This window comes from Lissotriton vulgaris, chromosome 5 (assembly GCF_964263255.1).
Source record: "Lissotriton vulgaris chromosome 5, aLisVul1.2, whole genome shotgun sequence".
Taxonomy (NCBI): Eukaryota; Metazoa; Chordata; class Amphibia; order Caudata; family Salamandridae; genus Lissotriton; species Lissotriton vulgaris.
The window spans coordinates 1,628,541,395-1,628,554,388 of NC_141693.1; positions in this window are offsets into that span (position 1 = coordinate 1,628,541,395).

Genomic DNA, 12,994 nt, shown 5'->3' on the forward strand with positions numbered 1-12,994 from the left:
TGCATGGATTCTGCTGGAGCAGCATGGCAAACCCACTTCCAAGAGTCCAGGACTGAGTTGGCACCACTTGACTGGACAGACTTACAGGTGGCAGAGTGCAGGTGCTGTAGCAGGTGAGTTGGAAGTATCTTATGTCCTGAGACTTCAATCAGGAGGTAAGCCAGCAAGCCCTTGGAATCACTCTGGTTCTGGTTTCAAGTGATGTGGTTCAGTCCTTCTCACCAAGGAGGCAAGAGGGCAACAGGTCAGCACTGCAAAGTTTAGACCCGTAGAATAGTGGTCAAGATGAGTGCCAGTCCCTACAGCAGCCCAGCAGTCCTGCTTCCTGGCAGAGTATCCACAGATCTAGAAGTGTACTGAAGGGTTGGTGCCTGAGGTCCAGTACTCATACCCAGTTGGGCCTATGAAATGGGGAGACTTCAAAGAAGGGTCTTTTAAGTGTACAGAGGTCCTCCTTTCCTGCCCTGGCTCCAGACTTACTACATGTGGGTGTGCAGCCTTTTTGTGTGAAGAGGGGACACAGCCTATTCTGGTGTAAATGTGAGGCTGTTCCTAGCTCCTCACTCCCATTCTCCCAGGATAGCCCACTAAGTTACACCTCAGCTTCAACTGTGTGTGGCTGTCTAGCTGGAATGCTTAGAGCCCAGCTGTCACCCTCCACAGATTTGTGTTAGAGACAGGCTGCTGGCACACTGGGCTAAGAAAAGGAAAATGGCAACTAACTAAAAGTGCAATTTCCAACCTTGTAATGACACATTTTACTTTACCATTAAAGAATATCTCTCATTACAGTTCCATAGGTACTAAACAAAACAGGCTGGATCTACCTCTTTCTAATTGAAAATCGAAAAATGAATTAGGTTTTTTTTTCACTACCCCGACATGTAAAAATTATGGGGCATATTAGCAAGAACCTCGTTAAAATTATCCCCCTTTTAGTGGCAGGAAACTACTTCTAAAACAGCGATAATGAGATTGCTAATATGCATTATAGAATTCCAATAGTAGCTCAGGTTAGATGTTCTGCATATCTAACCTGGGCTTCTATTGGAACTCTATAACGCATATTAGCAAGCCCATTATCGCAGTTTTAGTGGCAGTTTCCTGTGGCTAAAAAGTTGATAATTTTAACGATGTTCTTGCTAATATGCTCCTCAATGTGCACGTCCAAACTTTTATTTATACAGCACCCTGCCACATGGGCTAACTAGGGCTTACCTTAGGGAAGACATACATGTAATAAAAGGGGAGTTGAAGTCTTGCAAGGGGTTTTAAATGCCAGTTCGACATGACTGTGTAAACTGCACACACAGGCTCCTGATAATTAAAATACGGCCTCCCTGTGTCCAACGAAACAGCTTCCAGCTGACGATACACCTAGTTACGTGAGCCGGGGATATTTAAGTACGTTGCATGGGGGGGGTCATAGTTCATCATATCCCCTAAAATCTCAATTTAAATTATAGATATAAATTGTAATGTACCCGACGTTAAATTATACTACTGGCTTTCGATATCATACCGAAAATCACATATGTATTATAATCGCTGTTTCTCGAGATGAAACATCCCGTTTACCCTGCAGATGCGATATTAAGGGTGGCCATTTCGGAACAAGTAAAGTGTTGTTAAGGTGGCGACCATTTTGGAAAATTATATTATTTGCATCCCACGCTGTTACATTGGCACATACTGCTAAACTAGCTAGCCGTTTTGGGCAGATAAATAGTGGTGCCAATGCGCCAAAATCTACATTCCATAAGTATTTGAGGTTCTAATCGTCATCGGTATTGGGCAGCTACCTAGTACTCAGGGGCCATAATGTCCTAATAGACCTGCTCAGTTTGCCAAAACAGCAAATATTGGTTGTAGTGTAGCGCTCCAATTGTTGTGCGGTGGCGTGATGACGTAATCACGCGGCCGGCATTTCAGGTGCATGGAGTGCATGCTGGAACACGGCTTGGACGTGTTTCCCGGCGCTCTCCCGAGACCATAATAAATTAACCTGTTCCCAAGCTACACGTGTCCTGTGCTCCCTGGGGGGAATAAATAACTGCATCACAGTGGCGACGAGGCCGGGATACTGCAAAAAATAAAAATAAATGAATAATAAAACAAAAACAAGCCAGCCATCGAGGACCGGACCCAACACACCCTGGGGGCAGAGACACAAGAGAGGCAGAATAAGGGAGGAACATCGGGAGAGCGTGGCAGAAGACAGAGATCCAGCTAAGAGCGCAACTCCACGCTGCTTGCAGCTGCAAGGACAGGGACAGGAGCTCATAAGCCTCCCAATCGTGACAAATCCTGTGACCTGTGGGGGGAGACAGAAGCTAGGACCATCCTCAGTGAGTACCACAGCCTGTGAGCACAGAGTAAGGAGTGGGAGCTGGCAACCCCAAGCCCTACGTGGTCAGGCCCCGATAAAACACAGCCCACGCAGCGGGGGGCCTGGCGGAGCACACGTTGCAAGGCGGAGGGGCGCGTCCAGCCCTCAGGAAAACCGTGCACACCCGGGCGAATTGGGCACACCAGGCAGTCCCAGAGGAGAGGAGGTGCAACCAGCAAAGCAAAAAGACATGTGTGCCCAACCGTCATCGCTCATGACCCCAGACCTGTTCCCCCCCAAGCCTTGGGACCCCGTGATGAAATGGCAGGACTGGAGGGAATACTTTATGAACTACCTAGAGGCCTTAGAAGTAAGCATGGGCTGAAAATTCATTCCACTTGCGGAATTTGCGGATTTTCCGTGATTTTGCGATTGGCGAATCTCGCGAAATCGCTGTAAAATCCGCGTATCAGCGGGATACATTTTTAGCCAAGCACATAGGGCCCGATTCACAGAACTAACTTAAGACAAAATCCTAAACTTGCTACTTTTGGTATTCACAGAAGTTAGGATTTTGTCTTAAGTTTGTCTTAAGACAGACTTAAGACAGACTTAAGACAAAATCCTAACTTAAGTCTGTCTTAAGTCTGTCTTAAGACAAACTTAAGACAAAATCCTAACTTCTGTGAATACCAAAAGTAGTAAGTTTAGGATTTTGTCTTAAGTTAGTTCTGTGAATCGGGCCCTTACAGGGTTACAGCAGCAGGTGCAAAAGTTAAAGCTAATTTTTTGTAACCTTTTACAAAAGGGTTACAAAGAAATTAACTTCAACTTGGGCACCTGCTGCTGTAAGCCTGTAAGTGCTTCCTGGCGCCTCGTTGCCTACTTGCAACTATTATTTGACCGTGCTCTGACCCTTGAAGCAGGGTCAGAGAATAGTTACAAGTAGGCAATGAGGCACCTGTCACGAAAATTAAACCTCAACAGGAAGCACTGACAGATATAAAAACAAGCATTTGCAATGCAATAGGTCTCGCATTAGGAAAGTGTGAGCTATTGGTCTGGTAAATGACAATTTTTTTTATTTATGTGTTGGTTTTGAAAATAGCTAAATAAATAGCTTTGTCATTTACAATGCCATTAGTTATAACTTTCGCAAATGTGACACCTTTAGCATTTGTAATGCAACATGTTTTGTATTTACGTGACTTAGATGTATTGAAATTACAAATTACAATGGCTTTTAATTTTTTCAAATAATTAATACTTAAATAAAAGTGATTTTAATTTATAATGGCAGGAGCTTAAACTTTTGTAAATACCTTTTGTGAAGATTATTTATGTTCAGTGTATTTTATTGTGACAAAAATCCAAGAACAGAAGTGAAATAGTAACATCTTTTTGTGACATTTGTAATGAAGCTTGAAACATTGAGAGAACATATTTGAACCAGTTGATGTTGAATGGTTGCGTAGATTGATGCTGGGGTGGCGCTGAGTGGTGCTGTGGTGGTGCTGAGTGGTGCTGTGGTGGTGCTGAGTGATACTGGGATGGTGCTGAGTGATGCTGGGGTGGTGCTGAGTGGTGCTGTGGTGGTGCTGAGTGATGCTTTGGTGGTGCTGAGTGATGCTGTGTTGGTGCTGAGTGGTGCTGTGGTGGTGCTGAGTGATAATGTGGTGGTGCTGAGTGATGATGTGGGGGTGCTGAGTGATGCTGTGGTGGCGCTGAGTTATGCTGTGGTGTTGCTGATTGGCGCTGTGGTGGTGCTGAGTGATGCTGTGGTGGCGCTGAGTGATGCTGTGGTGGTGCTGAGTGGTGCTCTGGTGGTGCTGAGTGATACTGTGGTTGTGCTGAGTGGTGCTGTGGTGGTGTTGAGTGGTGCTGTGGTGGTGCTGAGTGATACTGGGATGGTGCTGTGTGATGCTGGCGTGGTACTGAGTGGTGCTGTGGTGGTGCTGAGGGATGCTGTATTGGTGCTGAGTGATGCTGTGGTGATGCTGAGTGATGCTGTGGTGGTGCTGAGTGATAATGTGGTGGTGCTGAGTGATAATGTGGTGGTGCTGAGTGATGCTGGGGTAGCGCTGAGTGATGATGTGGTGATGTAGAGGGCAGAAAGGCACAACCAGCAGTCTAACAAAGGGCAGAAGGGCAGAAAAACAAGGGAAAAATTAGTATAACAGAGGGCAGAAGGGCACAAAAAACCAGTCTAACAGAGGACAGACGGGCAGAAAAACAAGGGAAAAACAAGTCTAACAGAGGGCAGAAGGGCACAAAAAATGAGTCTAACAGGGGGCAGAAAGGCACAAAAACGAGTCTAATAGAGGGCAGAAGGGCACAAGAAACAAGGTAAAAATGAGTCTAACAGAGGGCAGAAGTGCAGAAAAACAAGGGAAAAACGAGTCTAACAGAGGGCAGAAGGGCACAAAAAAACAGTCCAACAGAGGACAGAAGGGCAGAAAAACAAGGGAAAAACGAGTCTAACAGAGGGCAGAAGGGCACAAAAACAAGGGAATAACAGATGGCAGAAGGGCACAAAAAACGAGTCTAACAGAAGGCAGAAGGGCAGAAAAACAAGGGAAAAATGAGTCTAACAGAGGGCAGAAGGGCACAAAAAACGAGTCTAACAGGAGGCAGAAGTGCAGAAAAACAAGGGAAAAACGAGTCTAACAGAGGGCAGAAGGGCAGAAAAACAAGGGAAAAACGAGTCTAACAGAGGGCAGAAGAGCACAAAAAACGAGTCTAACGGGGGGCAGAATGAATCCCGCCCTGCGTGTTTGTCCACGAAGATGCCACCTTTTTGTGCAATACCTCTACTCACCTGGAGTACTTTCTACTGTCTAATCAGTAAGTGCTCCCTCGTTGGCTAAATGTATAGGGGCAGATTTACAATAACTGGCGCATCCCCAGGGATGCCCCAGTTATTGTGCGCCGCAGCTCCCCCATCCATGGTGCGCCGCATTTACAATGCAGTATTACAAAACAATTGTCCATAGACTATTCTTTCTCAATATCGCAAATAGTCAATGTTTACTAATTGAAGCTTTTTTGAGTATAAACATTATACTCTAGATCAGTAAATGCATCAATGTCATAAGAACGCAACAGCAAAACATATAATCAACAGCAATTTATTATTTATTGCCAATCAAGGATGTGGACAGTAAAACATTATATACGGGTCATTTTGGTTGCCTCAAGGGGAGCATGCAAGAAAGGGAGATGTGAATAGAAAAAAGTTTGAATCGTGAAAAGAGAAATAGAATTCCAGAGATTGGTGACATAAAACAAGAAACACTATTTTGTTATACTAGAATGTGGATCAACAATCATCCATTATTATGGCCTGGCCTTAAATCAATTCAACCATAATATAATACATTTCTACAACACATATAATTAATAACTTTGCTGTGCACAGAAGGGTTGGGGTATATCGGTCCAGGTCACAGGGGAAAAGGGGGTTTTGTCGATGTTTCGACTCCACTTAGGGCCTAACTGTGATTTTAGCCTGGGCCATGCGAGTCTTCATCAGTACTATAAAAACATCGGGCAACCTTAAGTTTGTGGATGACCCTATAAAACAAGAAAGATAGGTCTAAATAAGCTGTTGCTATTAATTATCAGAAACGGGCATTCAGACAAGCCCGAAGCTGGTTGCTTACCCTCACAGCGTGGGTTGTTCTAGTAAATTATTCTTAATGGTTCATCAATCAATGAAATGTCCTCCTAAAAAAATTAATGAAGTATTTGAGGACCAGGAAATTCATAACCTAGTAACGAAAAGAATTAATAAAGAATTATATTAATTGGAAAATACCTTGTCTCCAACAAGTTGGAGTCGCCCACAAGGGAGGATCACTATGGATTTATTGGGAGTCAATACCGCAATAGGATTTTTCTGGTTGGCAGTTGAGTCTCTACAAAGACAATAAAGTGCTCAGTATGTGTTCATCATTACAAGTCCAATCAAAGGAAAAATAAGGATACATAATGTTACCTTATTCTTGAGTAGCGAGGAATAATATTGGACTAATCCCTTCAGTGGTTACGCAGTACGGATGCTTGAGAATTACTGCTAAATCTCAAGGGTCCTTTTAGTGAGAAAACGCTATATGGGAAAGAACGGGGACCGATTTATCATCATAAAATTATCATATGTGGATAAATTATATCTGTAGTTCTCAAAGGTCCTCAAAGGGAGCTTACCTAGTTCGGGCGACATCACATCCGTTCAATAGGTATCTCGCGTCTGAACCAGAATGCGGCAACCTTTACTTCAGAAGTGTTCGTGTGTTAAAGGACCGAACATAGAAAGGGGACTAAATCCAATGTTTACCTGCTGGTGAAAACAAAAAACGGGACCAGCTCCGATATCCGAATTCACCATTAATAATAAATATGTACTAATTTCAATGTTTGGAATTCTTATTAAGCATAAGTTTAAGGATTGTGATCCATTTAATTTGTACCCAACTCACGCGCCATTTTGAAACGGGAAAAATAACCCAAATCCAATCTGCTGGAACGTAGAATCAAGGAAGAAAGGTACAATTATTCATGGATAGAGGTTCAGTTCACAATTCCTACTACAAAATGGAGATATTACAGGTCACCTCCCAATAATAAACGTATTATAAGAAATAAACAATACATATATGTTGGTTTATATTAGCACATATTTCAAAAATATCGATGACAAAGTTTTTTCTTGATTTAACCGACCCGATGTTTACCAGTGTTATGATCACAATTCACTACAATGTTGGACAAGGTATTGTGAAATCCAAGTAAAGATATTAAAACCTACAACTGTCCCCAAGGTGGAACATTAATACTAAAAAGTAGGCAGTAAGATGTTCAAAACATACCAATGTACAGTGAATTTGGACAAAACAAACCCAAAGGTTCATCTCTGTATTCAATAGAGTACATATCAAGTAGTAGTGTATAAATGAGGATCCATTAGTCGCTATACTAGCAGGCCACAGTTTAAACTTAGTGGAAGCGACCCGATGTTTACCAGTATTTTTGAGCACAGTTCCTACAGTGTGGGACAAGATATTGTAAAAACCAAGTGCGGATATTACAATCTGCAGCTCTTCCCAAGATGGAACCAGGGAGATGATGAACATTAATTCTAACAATAGGCAGTAAAATGTTTAATACATACCAATGTACAATGAATTTGGACAAAAAAACACAAAAGTTCATCTCTGTATTCAATAGAGTACGTATAAAGCAGTAGTATATAGCAGTGAATCCATTAGTCGTTATACTAGCAGGAGGGACACCTGTTTGTTAATCTCCTCCATCTCATTCAGTCCTTTCTGTTCCGTGTCCAAAGAATGTATCCACCTACACTCTCTCTTATTCAATATAATACTCAGGTCACCTCCTCTGGGATTCGGTCTCACTTTTTCAATGACCCACCCTCTTAGGGTATTGGGATCATGTTCAAATGTGGTAAAGTGATCCACTAAGGGTGCCCCTGGTGTTTTACAACGTATTCTACTCATATGCTGGAGGATGCGGCATTTGATCTTTTGAATCGTTTGACCCACATAAAGAAAGCCACATGGGGATCTGATGGCATAGATGACCCCTGTGGTATTACAGTTACTGTGGTCCTTGAGTGTATGAGTCTGATCGTTGTGACTGAAAGTGTTACACTCAACGGTAAGCTGGCAAGCCTTACAAACACCACATTTGGTGTGTCCTGATACAGGAGGAAGTCCCCACAAAGTAGTTTGGCTAGCTTGTTGTGAGGAAGGCAGGAGGGATTTGACTAAATGGTCTCTGATATTTTTGCCCTTCCTGAAAGCATGTAAAGGAGGGGGCATTCCTCCTAATTCCTCTTCGACCAAGTGCCAGTGACGATTTATCATTTTCTTTATCGTACTGCTCCTAGTGTTAAATGTTGTCACACACACTAAGCGTTATGAGGTTTTTTCTTTTGGTTGACCATTTAGCAGATGTTCACAGTGGTTATGCCACGCATGTTTTCATGCCTTCTTCAGGAGACGTAATGGATAACCGCCTTCTGCCAACCTGCCAACCAAAAGTGAGGATTCTTCAAAATAGTCCTCCTTTTTTGTACATTTCCTCCATAACCTCAGAAATTGCCCAAAAGGCAAATTATCTCTGAGGTTGCGGGTATGATGACTCGTGTTTCTAAGGAGTGTATTCCGCTCACTTGTCTTTCTGTATAAGCTTGTGTACAAGGTTATACACAAAAGTTATGCAACTGCGGCGCAAAAGAGGCGCAAGCGGCTTGTAAATCTGCCCCATAGTGCTTTTACTTCACTGTAGCTGCGTAAAGGGCCAGAAGATGTGTCTCCAGTGACCATGTGTGCCTGTGTCTGTGCTACAGGCACACATGGTCACTGGAGATACATCTTCTGGCCCTTTACGCAGCTGCAGTGTAGTAAAAGCACTATACATTTACCCAATGAGGGAGCACGTACTGGATTAGCCAGTAGAAGGTACTCCAGGGCAAATCGCAAAAAAATCCGCGATTTTGCGGGAAAATTCGCGAATTCGGTGATTTTTATCGATTTTGCAGGAAAATACGCGAATTTTCAAATTTCACCCATGCTTACTTAGAAGATGAAAGTGGGTAGGGGTTTCCAAGCAAGAGAAGGAAGAGAATAGTACTACACAACCTAGGCCCAGAAGGCATAAGGGTATTCCAGAATCTAGTCCCAGCACCATGACAAGCGGCAGATGACCATGTATTACGACATGCCATAGAGGATTTAAACAACCATTACAGATCGGCGGTGTGCACATCCATAGACAGATACAATTTCCAACAAAGGCAACAAACGGTGGGAGAGTCCATCGATGAGTATGTCGCAGCCCAGAAGAAATTAGCAATGATGTGTAAGTTTGGCGCCTTGCACGATGAGTTCATCAAGGACCAAATTGGCATGCACACCTCAAACACGGCCATCCAAGACAATTTGTGGGTGGACAGAGATGCCACTCTGAAGGAAGTTATCAATATGGTAAAGAAAGCGGAACTATCCAAGAGGTGTGCGGACGCAGCAAGGAGGGATGCGACAGCCTGACCTATGGTCAACAAGATCACCGACACAGAACCACCAGGATGAAGCAAGGCTGCAGCTGTGGAAGGGAAGATGCAAACCAAGTGGACACTCCGGGCTGAACAAGGTAGAAGTCAACTCAAGGAGAACAAGAAAGAATGTTACCGATGCTGCAGCCCAGCCCACGCTGCGTACGATAAACGCTGCTCAGCATTTCACGCCAAATGCATGCTCTGTGGAGTTGTCGGACACTTCGAAAAGGTGTGTTGTTGCAAAAAGACGAGACCAACAGTTAAGTACATAGCCTGGAGGTTGTGCACAGAAGGGTTGGGGTATATCGGTCCAGGTCAAAGGGGAAAAGGGGGTTTGTCGATGTTTCGACTCGACTTAGGGCCTAACGGTGATTTTAGCCTGGGCCATGCGAGTCTTCATCAGGACTATAAAAACATTGGGCAACCTTAAGTTTGTGGATGACCCTATAAAACAAGAAAGATAGGTCTAAATAAGCTGTTGCTATTAATTATCAGAAACGGGCATTCAGACAAGCCCGAAGCTGGTTGCTTACCCTCACAGCGTGGGTTGTTCTAGTGTATTATTCTTAATGGTTCAACAATCAATGAAATGTCCTCCTAAAAAAACTTAATGAAGTATTTGAGGACCAGGAAATTCATAACCTAGTAACTAAAAGAATTAATAAAGAATTATATTAATTGGAAAATACCTTGTCTCCAACAAGTTGGAGTCGCCCACAAGGGAGGATCACTATGGATTTATTGGGAGTCAATACCGCAATAGGATTTTTCTGGTTGGCAGTTGAGTCTCTACAAAGACAATAAAGTGCTCAGTATGTATTCATCCCTGAATGTCGGGCACTCCATTGGTTCTCATAAAAGTGAGACTCCAAATATTGTTCAAAAAGAATTTTAATCATTCATCTTTGTTTTCATGAATACTTTGTTTGAGTCAGTTCAAATTTTCACAAAGAAAATACATCGAAGTAAATATATCCAAATGCTCCAATGCATTTCGGGCAGACAAAGCCCTTCATCGGGGAGCTTCTGCAATTTAAACGAGACATAGCAATGAGAATGGAGTTCCATAATTTTATCCAAATAAACTGAACAAGACATAGTGAAAAACGGGTGGCATGCTAGTGCTCATGGCTCTTTGGAGTTTTGTGTTCGTGAAGCGGTCAAGGTGAAATGAGAGAAGAAATAGTGAAATTACTCAAAGTGAGGAGTTCATGAAACAGTCAAATAAGAAGGAAACGTGGAGTCAAATAAAGAGTTAGTGGCTGTATGCGAGTTACTACAAACAAAGATCGTTCGATGTAAAGAGGCGCGGGTTGTGTCCAGTGTTGAAACGCTAAGTGAGCCTGGGGTAAAAGTGAATGTGAATGGCATGCGGGTCTACGCGAGTAGCGTTTGACTATAGGTTCGACAGTGGCGTGAATATTAAGTTACTCGAGTGCTCGGTTAACTGCAAGCATACCGGAATATCGGATTTAATCTATAGGACACTTACTTACTCGTGGTAGTGTGGTCGCTTGCTATGAACGTCGGTTTCAGTGTAAGCAGGAAGTGCTGTGTGTTTAGTAGGGATAGTGAAGACCGAAGACGGACTAACGGGAGTGTTCAAGGAAAGTGGCCATCTTGGAAAGATTACCCAAATGGTGAAAATGGTGAAAAAAGCATTAGGATTTGTAAAAAAGGGGAATTAGGATTTTAAAACAAATGTAATAATAATCAATCGCATGTCAGGAAACAATGTCAGTGTTTTAAACAAAACATGAAAATTCTAAACGGTCATTGAGACCGATTGGTTTCATGGTCTGCATACGGTAAATCCAAGCCATTTCCCTCTGAAGTAGGTGTTTATTATTGTCCATTCCTTCGATTTTTCGCACTTGTTCTAGAATCAGAAACTTAAGTTGGGAGACGTTATGTCGGTTTTCGTTGAAATGTGTCGCCACATTGGACTTTGTGTTCTTGAGTCTGATATTGGATTTATGCTCGTTAATACGAGTCTTGATCTTTCTCTCCGTCTTTCCTATGTAGCTTTTTCCGCAAGGACATTTGATTAAATATACAACATTGGTTGAGTCGCATGTGGCATTCACAAATAGTTTTATGGGAGTTCTTTTCATGGGGTGGTTCACTACAGTTCCCGTGATGATGTTGTTACAATTTCCACAATTTTTTCATGGCCTTGTGCCTTAAGAAGGCACTTTCTCCTGGTGTTTCATTGTCAAAATTTATTTTAGGTTAGCACTGCGGGTATAGGCAAAAAGAGGTGGTTCCTTGAAGGTAGTGCCAAAATCTGGTTCAATGCTCATGATGGGCCAATGCTTTAGAATTATTCGTTTGTATACTGAACTCATGTTGGAAAACTTGGAAACTAGTACCATCCTGTTAGTAGGTTTTTGAGGAGTCTTAGAAAACAATGTTTCCCTAGGAGTGTCAATGGCTTTCTTCTTTGCACTTTCTATGAGGGTTGGAGGATATCCTCTGGCTAGGAACCTTTCTCCCATCTCCTGTAGTCTGATCTGAGTTTGATCAGGGTTAGAGGTAATTCTTCTGATTCTCAGCATTTGTGATGCAGGTAGGTGAGTTTTTAGAGATCCTTGGTGGTGGCTGGAAAAATGTAGTGCGTTGTTACGGTCAGTTTTTTTACGAAATAAATCCGTCTCAAAACCTGTGGTGGTGACTGTGATTTTGACGTCAAGAAAGGTGATAGTTTTACTGTCAATCTCCCAGGTGAACTGGATAGGTTCATTTGCTTGATTCAATGAGGTTAAGGCTTGTGACAAGGATTCTTTCGTGTTTCTTCACACGATGAAAACATCGTCTATGTACCTTGCGTACATTTTCATGTTGTTTGTCCAGGTTGGGTTTTCGTAAATGTGTGTCTGTTCAAAATGTTTCAAGTAAATATTAGCGTAGGTGGGCACCGCGCAATTACCCATAGAGGTTCCAGTCAGCTGTAGATACCAATTGTTATCTAGTTGAAAATAGCTTTGATACAAAGTAAACATGGTTAACTCCATGAGGAATTGTTGCATGCCAGGTTCAAGGTTGCTCTCTAGAATGGATTTTTCCATAGCCTCAATACCTCCAGCATGGGGGATAGAAGTGTATAGCGAGCGGACATCCGCTGTGCATAATATTATGCATTCTCCTTCTGTGATGTTCACACTTGCCAGTTTCTGAAGAAAATCTGTGGTGTCTTGGATATAGCTATTCATTTGTTTGACGCTGTGTTGTAAGTATCGGTCTATGAACTTGCCGACGGGTTCATGCAATTAACCCTTGGTTGAGACTATCGGCCTGAAAGGAGGATCCTCTAGGCACTTGTGAATCTTAGGTGTCAGGTAGATAATGGGGCTTTTAGGAAAAGGTTTGAGTAGGTATTTCTTTGTCCTGTCATCAATAGTTCCACTTTCGTAGGCTTTTTGCACGATGTTGGTTAGTATTTCTTTGAATTGTGTGGTGGGATTGCCAGGCAGTTTCATGTATGTGAGTTTATCTTGAATGTGCTCTTGTATCTTGCGATAATACATGGATGAATTCATTACCACCAGGGCGCCGCCCTTGTCAGCTTTAATGCATTTTTTTTTCTT